Raw genomic sequence first — 14,034 nt, 5'->3', positions numbered from 1 at the left:
GGTGGACGAGGATACTGAGCTCCAGGGTGGGGGAGAGGCTGCCCTCTCCAGGCTCCTCTGTGGGCACGGCTCCCCCGATCCTGCACTGCAGCCCCACCCATCACCCGGGGTTCCCCAGATGGCCTGCATTTGCTGGCCTCTGAGCGTCCGTGTGTGCTGTTCCCTCTGCCTGGAGCCCCCTCTCCATCTTTCGGGATCCTTCTAGAAGTCAGCCTGGCTGAGTGCCCATAGGCTTTTAGGATCCAGTGGTCATCCTGCCCTGGGAGCCTTCCTGGATGCCACAGGCATCCTGGCACCTGCCTCCTGGATGGTGACAGTGGAGGTTTTGCACCCTGTGGTGCAGCAGCTTCTTGGAGAGGGGGAGCTGGGACTGGCCTTCCTTACCTGTGTCTCCTCCCCCTGCACAGTTCTGGCATAATTATGCTCAGATGGAACATAATGTCTAAGTATGTTTGTTGAGAGTAAACGATGGAAGACAGGCCGTCCCTGGGGGAAGGCACTCCGCAAGCCCAGTGGTATCCGACTGTGGTCAGGGGGTGGGGGGCGCTTGTAGCCGCACCCGGCACCCCACACAAAGCGCAGTTTTGGGAGCCAGGGTCCAGCCGCTGCTCTGTGCTGGTGACCCCAGACCACGGCAGCACACAGGGACCCTCAGAGCCTCAGCTTCCTCACCACAATTCGGGGGCGGGGCCGCCGTGCCTTGCTGGCAGGGCTGCTGGGGAGACCGAATAGCGTCACCCCTCCCAAGCCGTCCAAGGACTTTGCACCACACTTAGAATCAAATCCACTGCCCCGCCCCACCGCGGCTAGAAGGCCTTGCCCACCCTGCCCCTGCCCCATTCTCCCCTCACTGTTCACTGTTCCCTTTGCCAGGAATGCCCTTCCCCACACACCCGGATGCCCCGCGCTCCATCCCCTCAGTCCGTCTCCCCAGCGGGCTTCCCCGACCACTAAAACAGGGTCCCCTCCTCACCTCCAACCCCGAAGCCCACTTACCCTACACGCCTGCCCACGTTCCTGCAGACTTGAGTCACAGCCTGCCCTGTCCACGGTGGGGACTCCAGGGCTGTCTGAGTCAGCCTGGCCTGGGTTCCAGTCCCGACACCACCCCTCACCAGCTGGGAGACTCTGGGCGACCTCCAAACCCACCCTGCGAGTCTGTGAAGTGAGGTGTGAAGCACTGCCTGGCAGGGCGACTGCAAGGATGGAGCGGGTCTGGGAGGTCACCTTCTCTGGGCAGGATCACTGCACACAGTAGGTGTGACACCCACATGGACACCAGCACGGCGGGCCCCTCTCCTAAGCACTTCCCTGTTATCTCCTTTAACCTTCGCACCAATCCAATTGGAAGTAACCCTCATGATCCCATTTCACCAGTGAGGAAACTGAGGCACAGGAAGGCAAAGTGACACAGCTAAGAGGCGGCAGCCTGGGGCTTGGAACCCAGAGTCTGTGTCCTTACCCACTCCCTCCACAAATGGGGGCTGTAAATAGCACTTAGAGCCTGTCCTGTGTGCATGGGAACTGTGCTCACCTTCAATGACGTTTGAAGACTCACTGACCAAATGTCTGCATTTGGCGCCCCAGAAGCCCAGCTAGAACAAGGATTCAAACGGAAGCTGTTTGTGTGGATGTGACCCCAGGAAACACCTTTAGGGGCGTGGGGAAATGAAACAGGGAAGGGGAGGAGCCCACAGCTGTGGGTGCCTGAAACAGCCCTTTGCTGTGTGGTCCTGGACCAGCCACCATCCCTCTCTGAACCCGAGTTTCCTCTTCTATAAAGGAGGCCTCAGCCACCCAGGAAATAAAAGAGTGGGAGGTCTCCCGGGACTGAGAAGGGTCCCAGCTGGGCTCCCAGCCCCAGTCCAAGCTCCAGGAAACAGAGGGTGCCCCAGCGAGGGCTGTGTGTGGGCGCAGAAGCCACAGGAGGGCAGGCACAGCGCCCGGGCTGTTACCACAGGGGCTGCAGAGAAACCACATCACAGCCACCACAGCCTCCACCATCCCACGGCGACTTCCGCTGCTGCCTCTCTCAGGGAGCGTCTCCTCCCGGAAGTTAGCTGTCCCCTCCATCAGCACCTGCCCCAGGTGGCCCGGCAGCCTTACCAAGGGAGGCTGGCCGCTGTTCCGGAGGCTGTGCAGCTGCAGGCCCGCTTTAAAAAGTTACGGACACTCCTGCGGTTGAGGTCACGTCCCTGCGTTCCAGCACTTGTGCCCTCGGGCCAGTCACTTCCCTGCCCTGATCCTCAGCGGCCTCCTGATCTAGTCCACTGTCCGGCAGCCGAGCCTCCTGCATCCTCTTGACTTTCAGCCTTTGCACTTGCTGTTTCCTGTCAGTCGTGAAATGCCCTTGAGGGGTGGGGGGGTAAGCCCCCACTGGCCACCCTCCTCAGACTAGCTCGGCACCTTTCGCCTCCCCTCACCTACCCTCCCTCAGTAGCTCTGAGCCCAGGTTGTGAGGTAGTGCTTATTCCTTCGCAGCCTCTGACTCCCCCACTGCAAAGCCCATGAGAGCACAAAGTTATCTTGCCTCCTGCCAGACCTCAGGGCCTAGCACAGGGACTGGCATACAGCAAGTGCTCAACAAATGCTCATCAAATAAGTGAATTACTGTCTGAAACACCTGTCCTTGGTCAATGGCTTGGTCTTCCAGGACCAGACTTAAATGTCACCTTCTCCAGGCAGCCTTCCCTGATTGCTTCCGTGATTCCTTTTCTAGGTTTTCAGAATCCCCCGAAACTTTTTCCAAATCACAGTCGCCTAGCCTGGCAGGCGTCGCCGCCCAGTTACCGGGACCCCAGCCCGCCCCCCATCCCCCGTTCTCCAAGCGAGGAAGAGAGAGCTGGAGGGGGAGGAGGGAGGAGGCGCAGACTGTGTAGGAGGTGGCGCGGGTGGCCAGGCACTGCCCCGGAGTGGAGAAGTGATTAAGGCCCGCGGCCGGAAGGAGGTGGGGGAGGGGCGGGGAGGTCGGTGGTGGCGTCAGGCCCGCGGACCGCGTTGGGGGGTGGGGGGGCGCTGGTATTTCCTGAGGCCGCCCGGAAATTCCTGGGGCCGACCTGGGGCCCCAAGAGGGGGCGGCCGGGGAGGTCCACACCCTCCCTCCACGCCAGCCGAACTTAGGTCACTGCGAGCCTTCCAAGCAGCCGCGGGCGTGTTGCGGGCGTGTTGTTCGGTGCCCTTCACAGACGAGAGGAAACTGAAGCCCAGAGGCCCAGGCTGCGCCCTCCAGGCACCGCCCCCCCGCGCCCGGTCAGGGCTGCGTCAGTCCCAGCCCCTTCATCCCACCAGCGGGGACGGACCAGACATGGAGGTGAAAGGGTTGGTAGTTGCGTGGCTGACCCCTGCCCTGCTGGGCCAGCAGAGGCCAGCTCCTTGAGCTGGTACATCTCTGCCCCCACCGGGACCACAGAATCGCAGGCTCCCGGCGCGCCCCATTTCACACGGAGACTGAGGCCCCAAGAGGGGCAGGTGGAGGAGTCAGAGTCCATCCTGGGCTGGACAGCTTTTACCTGAGCTCAAATCCTGCTGCACTTCCTGTAGCCATAGGGCTGGACAAGCTGCTTTGCTTCTCTGAGCCGCAGTTCCCTCCCCTATGGTGGGGATATAGCGGGGCCTGGCTCCGAGGACTGCAGTGAGAAATAAGTTGATCTGTGTAAATCACTGTGTAGGGCACATAGTGTGTTTTCAGTAAATGCCGGTTATTATCACAGAAACATGATCAGGCCTCCCCCACCTCCAAACAAAAAGCCTCTCCCCTTGACATTTACCCTCCACAGACTCCTGCCTAGCCTCTCCTTTTCCCATGTCTTCTGAGTTCTATCAAATACACATCTTTTATAAAGTTAAGCATGTGTTTGACTACAAAAAATAGAAAACAGATCAGAGTGGCTCAGACAAATAGGAGTGCATTTTCCCCTATCCCAATGAGCTTGGAGATCAGCTATGGCTGGCATTGCTTTACCAGGCCAGTGATGTCAGGGTTCATAACGCTGCAATTTCTTGGCTTTTCCCTCTTGTTTGCAAGATGGCTGCTAGTGCACCTGGTGTTGCATCTGCATTCACATTTAAGACAGGAAGGAAGAGGAATGGTTAAGTTTAGGGTGAATTGAAAGCATTTGTCCCTTTTATCATCAAGAGAAATAATTTCCCAGAACCTACCCCTACCCCCCAACCCCACCGACTCCTTAGATCTAATCAGCCAGAACTGTGTCACATGACCACTCCTAACTGCAAGGGAGACTGGGAAGGTGAGTCATTTCTCCTCTCCAGTCTCTTAAGTGGAAGGCAGCAGGGGAGGGGGGGTTGGGGATGGCAGATAGATAGGTCAGTCAGCTGATGTGGCTGCCACACTTTCCCTCCATCTCCCTCTAGCTCGGCCACTCCCTAGGCTGTGCTCTCCTAGTCGCCCTGACCGTCTTCCTAATCCAGTGGCCACCCCATTTCCATTTCTCTTTGGAAACTGGAAGCTCTGACAACTCTGGGTCTGCCTGCACTTCTGAAGGGCAGCAATCTGCTGACGCTGAGCAGGGCTGCCCCGTTAGGTAGGACATGACTGTTCACCTCAGTCTCCACCACTCCCTAATGTCTCACATGTATTCATATTTCTTGTTTAGCTCTTGTTGGTGTTGGAATTTGCAACCCTGAATTAATATATTCATTTCCCCCTCCCTGACCTTATTTCAGGGAAATAACACACAAAAACATCCTTTTAGGTATTTCATAGGTGTGCAGCAAAAAGTTTCCTTTCCGGGGCTTCCCTGGTGGCGCAGTGGTTGAGAGTCTGCCTGCCATGCGGAGTATACGGGTTCGTGCCCCGGTCCGGGAGGATCCCACGTGCCGCGGAGCGGCTGGGCCTGTGAGCCATGGCCGCTGAGCCTGCGCGTCCGGAGCCTGTGCTCCGCAGCGGGAGAGGCCGCAACAGTGAGAGGCCCGTGTACCGCAAAAATTTTTTTTTCATTTTTTAAATAAAAAAAAAAAAAAAAAAAAAAAAAAAAAAAAGTTTCCTTTCCAACACACACCCCAGGCACCCAGTTCCTCTCCTTAGGGATAAATAATCAATACCTTGTTTAAAACTTTAGAGATATTTTATACACATACAGGCAAATCTACCTATATTTCCCATCCCCCAACCCCTTTTTCACTCAAATGTGAGCATATACTACACATTGTTCTGCACTTGGTTTCCCCCCAATTTACAATATCTAACAATATCACAGATCACTTCCTGGGACTTCCCTGGTGGTCCAGTGGTTAAGACCCTGTGCTTCCACTGCAGGGGACACAGGTTTGATCCCTGGTCGGGGAACTAAGATCCTACATGCCAAGCATCAGGGTCAAAAAAAAAAAAGAGAGATCACTTCCTATCCACACACAGCCACCCTCTTCATTCCTTTTTCTGGCTGCAGAGCAAGTCCCCCTCCCCCTTCTTTGAGCCTCTGTTTCTTCCTTCATAGAGGGGGTCTGATAAATAATACCAACCCCAGAGGACCAGTGGGAGAATTCAGAAACATTGGTTTATGACGTCTCTGAGTCTGGGAGACCAGGTTTATTGCCCACCCTGCTGAATGTGAGGTGAGAGTTTCCAGAACCAGGAGAGTCAGAGGCACCCAAGGGGAGCCCATGGAAAACCAGCAGTCAAGTGCTTTATGTACATTGTTTTATCTAATCCTCACAGCAATCTTCTAAAGGAGGCGCTATGATCATCTCCATTCTACAGAGGGGGAAACTGAGGCACAGAGCAGCTAGGTGACTTGCCTGGAATCACACAGCAGAGTGGTACCGTTAGGATTTTAACCCCCAGCTGCCCCTCCAGTGCCAGCACCCAGGCAGCTGGGCACCATCCCCTGACCCAGGGCTGACCGCCCACATCTAGATGAGCAGTCCCCAGGCTGAAGGGGGTCCTCCAGGTCACTCTGCCTGGGGGGAGACGTCTGGAGCCACATTTGTCTCTGTGCTCAGAGCAGGCGAGGTTCAGGGTCTCTTTATCCGTGGTATGGGGCTGGGTCACTCAGGTGACCTTAGGGACCCAGAGGCTCTGGAGCCAGACTGCTCCATCCCAGCTGCGTGGCTTTCAACAAGTCACTTCCCTCTCAGAGTCTCAGTTTTTTCATCTGTAAAAGGGGACCAAAAATTGCTCTTCAGTCATGGTATTGTTGGGGGATAACTTATCTAATAAATATATTCATCACTTAGAAAAGTTCCTGGAATATAGAAACATCAAAAAAAAGTTTATTATTATTATTATTATCATTGACAACACTGTCCCTGGAAGTTCTTGCAGCAGAAAGTCACCCAAGGAGCCAATCCTTCCTGCTGGCCTTGGACCCAGGACCTGGAAGGGGCTTCAGGCCACCCCCTGACACCCTGTTCTAAGGGGATCAGACTCAGGCCTGGGGAGAGGCAGCCTCGGTGAGGCAGGCCCGGTACCGGTACCGGTACTGTAGGCGCCCCCCTGCCGGGCCCCCAGGCCCCCTCCTGCCTGGCTCCCTGCCACCCCTCCCCCATCTCTCCAGGCTCTCAGGATGAGGTCACCTCAGCTTCTCCCCCAGTGACCACAGACCTTCCAGACATGCAGGCAGCCCTTTGACCTCTGACCCGCAGGGACTCCAGGCTCTGACCTTAGGCTGTGACCGAGCAACGCTTCTGCTCTCATCACCCCTCCATGCGGAGCAGGGGAGAGGGCGCTGTATGGGCCCTGGGGACGCTCCCTGGCAGGAGGTGGACCCCATTGTCCAGACCTTCCCCGGGAGGGGGAGCTGGGGCCTGGGGGGGTGCCAGCAGGGGGGCGCCCCCGTAGGAGCACCCATGTGCCCATGTCCACGGGCACCGGAAAAGCTAAGCGCTGCGCCTCCCCCCGTGCCTCCACCCCTTGGGGCCTGAGCACGCATCAGCTCCGGGGGGCCACTCCTGCCATCCGCCCAGATCGCCGCGCTCCGCCAGTTGCGCGCTTCCCCAGTCTCGGGGGCCTCCAGGGCTTTCCCGCCCCTCCACCGGCTCCACCGGCACCCCCGGCACCCCCGGTCCTGCTCCAGCCCGCCGCCCATTCATTTTGCAGGACAGTTAAAAAGTCACCTCCTGGGGGCTTCCCTGGTGGCGCAGTGGTTGAGAGTCCGCCTGCCGATGCAGGGGACAGGGGTTCGTGCCCCGGTCCGGGAAGATCCCACATGCCGCGGAGCGGCTGGGCCTGTGAGCCATAGCCACGGAGCCTGCGCGTCCGGAGCCTGTGCTCCCCGGCGGGAGAGGCCGCAACAGTGAGAGGCCCGCGTACCGCAAAAAGAAAAAAAAAAAAAAAGTCACCTCCTGGGAAGCCTGCCCTCATCCTGCTTCCCTCCACAGGCTGGTAAAGGTCTTCCTGCTCCGGGAAGCCCGATCCGGCCGGATCTCCCCGCCCCACCCCGTGAGGACCCTCGGGCCCTCTCCCGCGGGGTCAGCCCTCCAGCTCCGGGCGCCCTCTGGCGGCGACTCTCAGATCGCAGCGCCCTCCGCCGGCAGGGGACGCAGCCTCGGCACCTCGGGGTGCCGGTGCTGAGCTGGGCCCTGGGATTCGGCAGATCCGAGGATGAGCAAAGTCACCGCCTCAGGACGCAGACAGGGCCTAACGACAGTCAAGCCGCACAGGGTGCGCTATAAAGAAAGGAGGGGGACCGAGCGTGGCCGAGCAGGTGTTTCGGGTGGGGCATGCCAGGGGCGGCCTCAGAGGGAGGGAAGGACAGTGGTGTCCCCGCCTCGGGCTGTCGTGGATGGCAGTGTGTAGCACAGGCGTCCCTCACTGCCTGCAGCCTCTCTCCTCCCAGTTCTCTGGGCTCCTCGGCTGCTTCCTCCTCCTCTTGCTGGTCTGTGCACGTCGGGGCGCCCCTGGCCCACCCTGGGCCTTTTCTCTGTCTACCCTAACTCCCCGGGGTGACCTCAGTCCAGAGTCTCTAAGCACCAGCTATGCCCTGACATTTCCTAAAATATCATCCTCGGACCTGGCCTCTACCCTGGACTCCAGGCTCATGCATCCAACACCCCCGCATCTGGAAACAAGCTCCCCGTCTTTCCACCCACCAGCTGCTCCATCTCTAAGACCTCTGTCCTGCCCATCGCTCAGGGCAAGAACTCTCTCTCATTCCCTGCGTCGGGTCCACGAGCGAATCCCATCGGCTACCAGTAGAGGGTACCTGGAATCTGACCCTGGCCCCCTCCCCACCCCCAATGCCCGTCACCTGGACTACGCAGTGCCCTCCTCACCTGCCTCCTGTCCGAGTGGCAGAGAGTGGTCTTAACCAGCTGTGATGAAGATAGCTTGCTTGTCTGGTACAGGCTCTTCGGAAAGCAGAATCTGCATTGTGAGGAGTGAGGAGGGTGGTCACCCCGGGGACGTGCTGGCAGAAGCAGGAGGCGGGCAGGGAGCTGGGCCTCTGTGGACACTCCTCGAGCCCCTCATTTCTGACGTGGGCCCTTTCCCGTAGGCATATGCTACTTCGGTAGAAACGTTTCCTAAGAGGATAAAATGAATTAAATATGGGAAATTAACGAAATATTATCAAAGGAAACATATTACATCTCCAACCTGGGTTTCTTGCAAAATGTTTAAATTGCCTTTTTTTAATGGTTTGCTATGAACTACACGGAGCTCCAGGAAAGGCACTTGCACATTTTACAAAAGCTGTGACTACGTGAGCTCATTGCAAGGTCCCTGCCAGTGCCTTGGACACCTGGGCAGCTGAGGGGACTGCAGCTTAAGCCTTGTCAGCTTCTTGGTGAATTTGCCCCCATCCACCTGCCTGTCGCCTCCTGGCTTCACCCCCCACCCCTCACCCAGCTCCTGCCAAACTGTCCTCCCCGCTGCTCCTCAAACCCCTGGCACACTCCCACCGCAGGGCCTTTGCACCTGCTCTTCCCTTTGCCTGGAATGCTCCTCCCCCAGGTCTTCCTGTGGCTCCCTCGCCTCCTTCAGGTTTCTGCTCAAGTATCACCTCTTCAGTGAGGCCTTACCCTCACCACCCTATCTAAGGTGATACCCTTCCCCTCACCTACTCAACCTTCTCATGACCCTGCCCTCTGAGATGGAAGCAGTGCAGGTGATCAGATGAGGGCCTCCTGGGAGGCCCCCGAGCCTGGGACCTGAGACTGAGAAGTGGTGATCACGAGGATGAGGGTGTTCAAGCCATAAGGAACAGCAGTGAAAAGCCGCAGGGGACTGAGGTTCTCCAAGCCTCAGTTTCTCCATCTGTAATATCAACTTAGCGACGCCTCAGAGGCATATTGGTGAGAAAATACATCTTGAGCATGTATGCAGTAAGTGCTCAATAAATGTTAGCTGTGATTGTTACATTCAGTTTGCTTCCCTCCGCTGCGAGAGAAACTGTGAGTAATTATAGCTATTATGACAGTTAACCCTGGTTGAGCTCTACTGTTTCAGTTTGGGTCTCCTAAAACACACCCTGAGACAAGAATTTGGGAGCAAGGAGTTTCTTTGGAGGTGACCCTCAGGAGCCCCTGCAGGGAGATGGGAAGTGAGGTGGGGATGGGAGGAGAGCAAAGGAGCGGGTCCTGCTGCAGGCAGCTGCTCCTCAGGGGGCAGGTAGAGCTCACCCCAGAGTCATCCGCCAGGGGCTGCGAGAGGTGGCGTTTGTCCTCATCGGATGACGTTTGCTGCTTTGCCTTTCACCTGGGCTGAGTGTTCTCTGGCAGCCAGAGAAAGCCCTCAGGTGCTCGAGGTGCAGGGTTGCTGCCTGCAGCAAATAAAAATACAAGCTTCCCAGTTAAATCTGAACTACAGATTAACAATGAATGATTTTTAGTATAAGTATTTCCCGTGCGATATTTGAGACATACTAGAGAAGGACTCATTGTTTATCTGAAAATCAAATTTATCTGGTGTCCTGGGTTTTAGCTGGCAACCTTTTGAGTTGGGAACCTAAGGGCTTGTACGGGAAATTCGTGGCTGGCTTGGCGCTAGTGGGGCTGTTAGCTGGAGACTCAGTTCTCCTCCACATGGATCTTCCCATGACTGTGCTTCCTCACAACATGGCAGCTCATTCCAAGCAATAGGAATCAGAAGGTTCTGGTTCTCTGGATGTCTGGACTCAGAAGTCCCAGAACATTACTCCTGGTGCGTTCTACTGGTCTGGGCCAGCCCCGATTCAAGGGGCGGGGAAATAGGCTTCACCTCTTGATGTGGGAATGACAGGTGTCTACAGGGAGGGGAGACCTTGGTGGTGGCCATCGTGGGGATAGTCAACTGCAGTGGGAAAGCATTTCCTTCTTTCCATCTGTTGATTACATCCAGGTGAATTCTCTGCACGGTGTTAGGGCAATTCAAATTTTTCCAGTTATGGGTTGTGACCCCTTAGCGAGTTGTAAAATCAATGTACCAAATCCAAACCTGTCAGTGTTAAAATATTCTTTTAATTTGCAGTTTCTGAACATGCACAAAAATAGAAAGTATGAGCCCCCTGTACCATCACTCAGCTTCAATCCCCAGCAACATTTTTTACACATGTGCATCTACCTGCCTTTGAACATTTTTTAAAAATAAAATAAAGTGGGGTGGGATAAATTAGGAGTTTGGGATTAACATATGCAGACTACTATATATAAAATAGATAACCAACAAGGACCTTCTGTATAGCACAGGGAACTATACTCAGTATCTTGAAATAACCTATAATAGAAAATAATCTGAAAAAAACATATATATATATATATATATATATATATAAAACTGAATCACTTTGCAGTATACCTGAAACTAACACAACATTGTAAATCAACTATATTTCATTTTTTGTTTGTTTGTTTTTAGATTTTTTTGATGTGGACCATTTTTAAAGTCTTTATTGAATTTGCTACAATATTGCTTCTGTTCTGTGTTTTGGTTTTTTGGCTGCAAGGCATGTGGGATCCTAGCTCCCCTACCAGGGATCAAACCCGCACCCCCTGCACTGGAAGATGAAGTCTTAACCACTGGACAGCCAGGGAAGTCCCTACTTCAATTTTTAAAAAAGAGGGAAAAAATAAAATAAAGTAGATTGAATAAAATAGAATAGAAAATATCAGAAAAATAAGGGTATTATTTTGTGAACTTGTTGTTTCATTTTTATGTATCTCCTGGGTCGGAATGTTAAAATGTGTTTGAAAGAACGCTTTTCTGTTACTTAGTTAATATCCGATTTGAGCAGAAAGCAGGCCATGCACGGTTTTTGTGAGAAACAGTATCCAACAGCATTTCGTAACATTGTCTTCCCCCTTTCAATACATTTACTGACATTTTAAAAGACGTCCTCAAAAAAAAGTCATCTGTTCATGGAATCATTTTCAGTTCTATTAAGTAGTATTAATTCAGGGAGGTGGGGTGCAAGTCCGAGAGTTGCACGAATGACGTGAGGGAAAGGCCGCCGGCCCTGGCCTGGCCCCGCCCCGGTGGCTCGGCCCCCGTGGGACCCCAGACCCCGCCTCACTTCTCAGACAGGAAGGCGGCCTGCAGTTCCGAGCGACGCCGCGGGAGGGCAGACGCGGCCGCCGAACGAGGGATGCGGGCAGAGAAGCTGCGGCGCAAGGAGCAGCCCGGGTTCGATCCCCGGATCCTCCGCTACCCAGGCTGCTCCTTAATCCCTCCCCCGGTAAAACGGGTTCCTGTAAAGGTTAAATACCGTGACTATAACATATAGTTTCTGAACCCGTTTTCCCCCTCAACTTCATCTCAGATCGGAACTGTGGACCTCCCGCAAGAGCAGGGGGAGGCCATTTAATGAGCTGGCAGAATTTAAGGAATTTTTATTTAGCTGGTATGTGTTACGGAGAGCGTGGGAGCAGAGGAACGACGTGATTAAACAATACAGAAAAAAGAAAAGAGAGGAAGAAAAAAAAAGAAGAAACTGCACTTAAAGAAAGCTACCTATAATCCTATTTCTCATCAATAAGCATAAGGGTATTGGTATAAAGCTTTGTGGTCTTTTAAATTTTTTAAACTGCAAACACACATACACAAATAAAATATATGAATATTTGCCCACAAACTCTGGGGTGCAAGAAATGTCACATTAGTTCATTAAAATTTTTTCTTTACTATAAATAATGACTTGGGGGCTCTCCTGGTGGCGCAGTGGTTGAGAGTCTGCCTGCCGATGCAGGGGACGCGGGTTCGTGCCCTGGTCCGTGAGGATCCCACATGCTGCGGAGCGGCTGGGCCTGTGAGCCATGGCCGCTGGGCCTGCGCGTCCGGAGGCTGTGCTCTGCAACGCGAGAGGCCGCAACAGTGAGAGGCCCACGTACCGCCAAAAAAAAAAATTAAATAATGACTTGTTTTCATAAAAGTAATACACGCTCAACAGAAAGAAATCCAAGCAATTTAGAAAGTACAAAGAAAATAAGCAGTAGAACATCATCACAAGTGGGACTATATATTTCACGAGTATGTTATAGAACTCTCTCTACCCAGCTTCACTCACTTCTACAGGATGAAGGAATAGACGGACAGATGTGACTATTAAGACTGGGGTTGGGCTTCCCTGGTGGTGCAGTGGTTGAGAGTCCGCCTGCCGATGCAGGGAACGTGGGTTCGTGCCCCGGTCCGGGAAGATCCCACATGCCGCGGAGCGGCTGGGCCCGTGAGCCATGGCCGCTGAGCCTGCGCGTCCGGAGCCTGTGCTCCGCAACGGGAGAGGCCACAACAGTGAGAGGCCTGCGTACCGCAAAAAAGAAAAGACTGGGGTCGCGATCCATGTTTTTTTTTTGGTCGCACCACCGTATGTGGAACTTCCCCCACCAGGGATCCAGCCCGTGCCCCAGGCAGTGGAAGCGCACAGTCGTAACCCCTGGACCGCCAGGGAAGTCCTGTGTGTGTAGTTTTAAATTAATTGATACATTGGGGGTGGCGGTTTTAGGTTTATAGAAAAATTTAACAGAAAGTACAGAGAATTCTCATATATCCCCTCACACCCCCCTCCCCCATTTTCCTATTAAAATTTTGCATTATAGTGTGGTGCATTTGTTGCAATTGATAAGCCAATATTGATATGTAATTATTAAATAAAGTTCATAGTTTACATTAGGGTTCACTTTTTGTGTTGTACTTTCTGTGGATTTTGACAAATGTATAATGACATGTATTCACCATTATAATACCATGTGGATTAGTTTCACTGCCCCCAAAACCCCTGTGTTCCATGTATTCATCCCTCCCTCCCTTGAACGCCTGTCAACAACTGATCTTTTTCTGATACATTTTCTGTAATGTCATATAATTGGAACCATACAATCATCTAGATTTTCTCCTATGATATCAGCCTACGCTGCTCTTAAAATAAAAACCTTAAAATTAATTTTATTGCAGTTTAGAATATGAAGAACAGTAAAACTGAATAAATTCTGGATTTGCGATAAATTTTTTTAACCATAAGAAATGTGAGTTCCAAAATGAAAATAAAATGAGAAGAGGGAGGGAGGGGAGGAGAGGAGAAAGGAAAGAGAAAAAAAGTGAGTTCCTTAGGGCTTCCCTGGTGGCGCAGTGGTTGGGAGTCCGCCTGCCGATGCAGGGGACACGGGTTCGTGCCCTGGTCTGGGAAGATCCCACATGCCGTGGAGCGGCTGGGCCCGTGAGCCATGGCCGCTGAGCCTGCGCGTCCAGAGCCCGTGCTCCACAACAGGAGAGGCCACAACACTGAGAGGCCCGCATATAGCAAAAAAAAAAAAAAAAAAAAAAAAAAAAAAAAAAGTGAGTTCCTTAAAAAGAATCCCTGTATGGTTAAGATAGAGTTTATGAAAGTCATTTTAACACATTGGAGTGTTTTTTTTTTTAACCATATATTTAAAATTTAAATATGAGTGTCTCTCTGCAACAAAAGATAAGGTGACTGGATTTTCTTTTTCTTACACTGAACCCCGGCAACTTCTGTTGCTTTCACTTTGTTAACGTTTATAACATATTCACGTTCTATTCTGCAGCCCTGAATCTCCCAGTTTTGTTTTAGTTCTGTGTTACAAGAGATTCAGTACTCACCTTCAGTCCTTTTCTCACGGCTTTTCTGTTTCTGAGTTCTTTATTTCAAT

Source organism: Hyperoodon ampullatus, assembly GCF_949752795.1.
Source record: "Hyperoodon ampullatus genome assembly, chromosome: 19".
NCBI lineage: Eukaryota > Metazoa > Chordata > Mammalia > Artiodactyla > Ziphiidae > Hyperoodon > Hyperoodon ampullatus.
Note: the sequence above shows the minus strand (reverse complement) of the source record.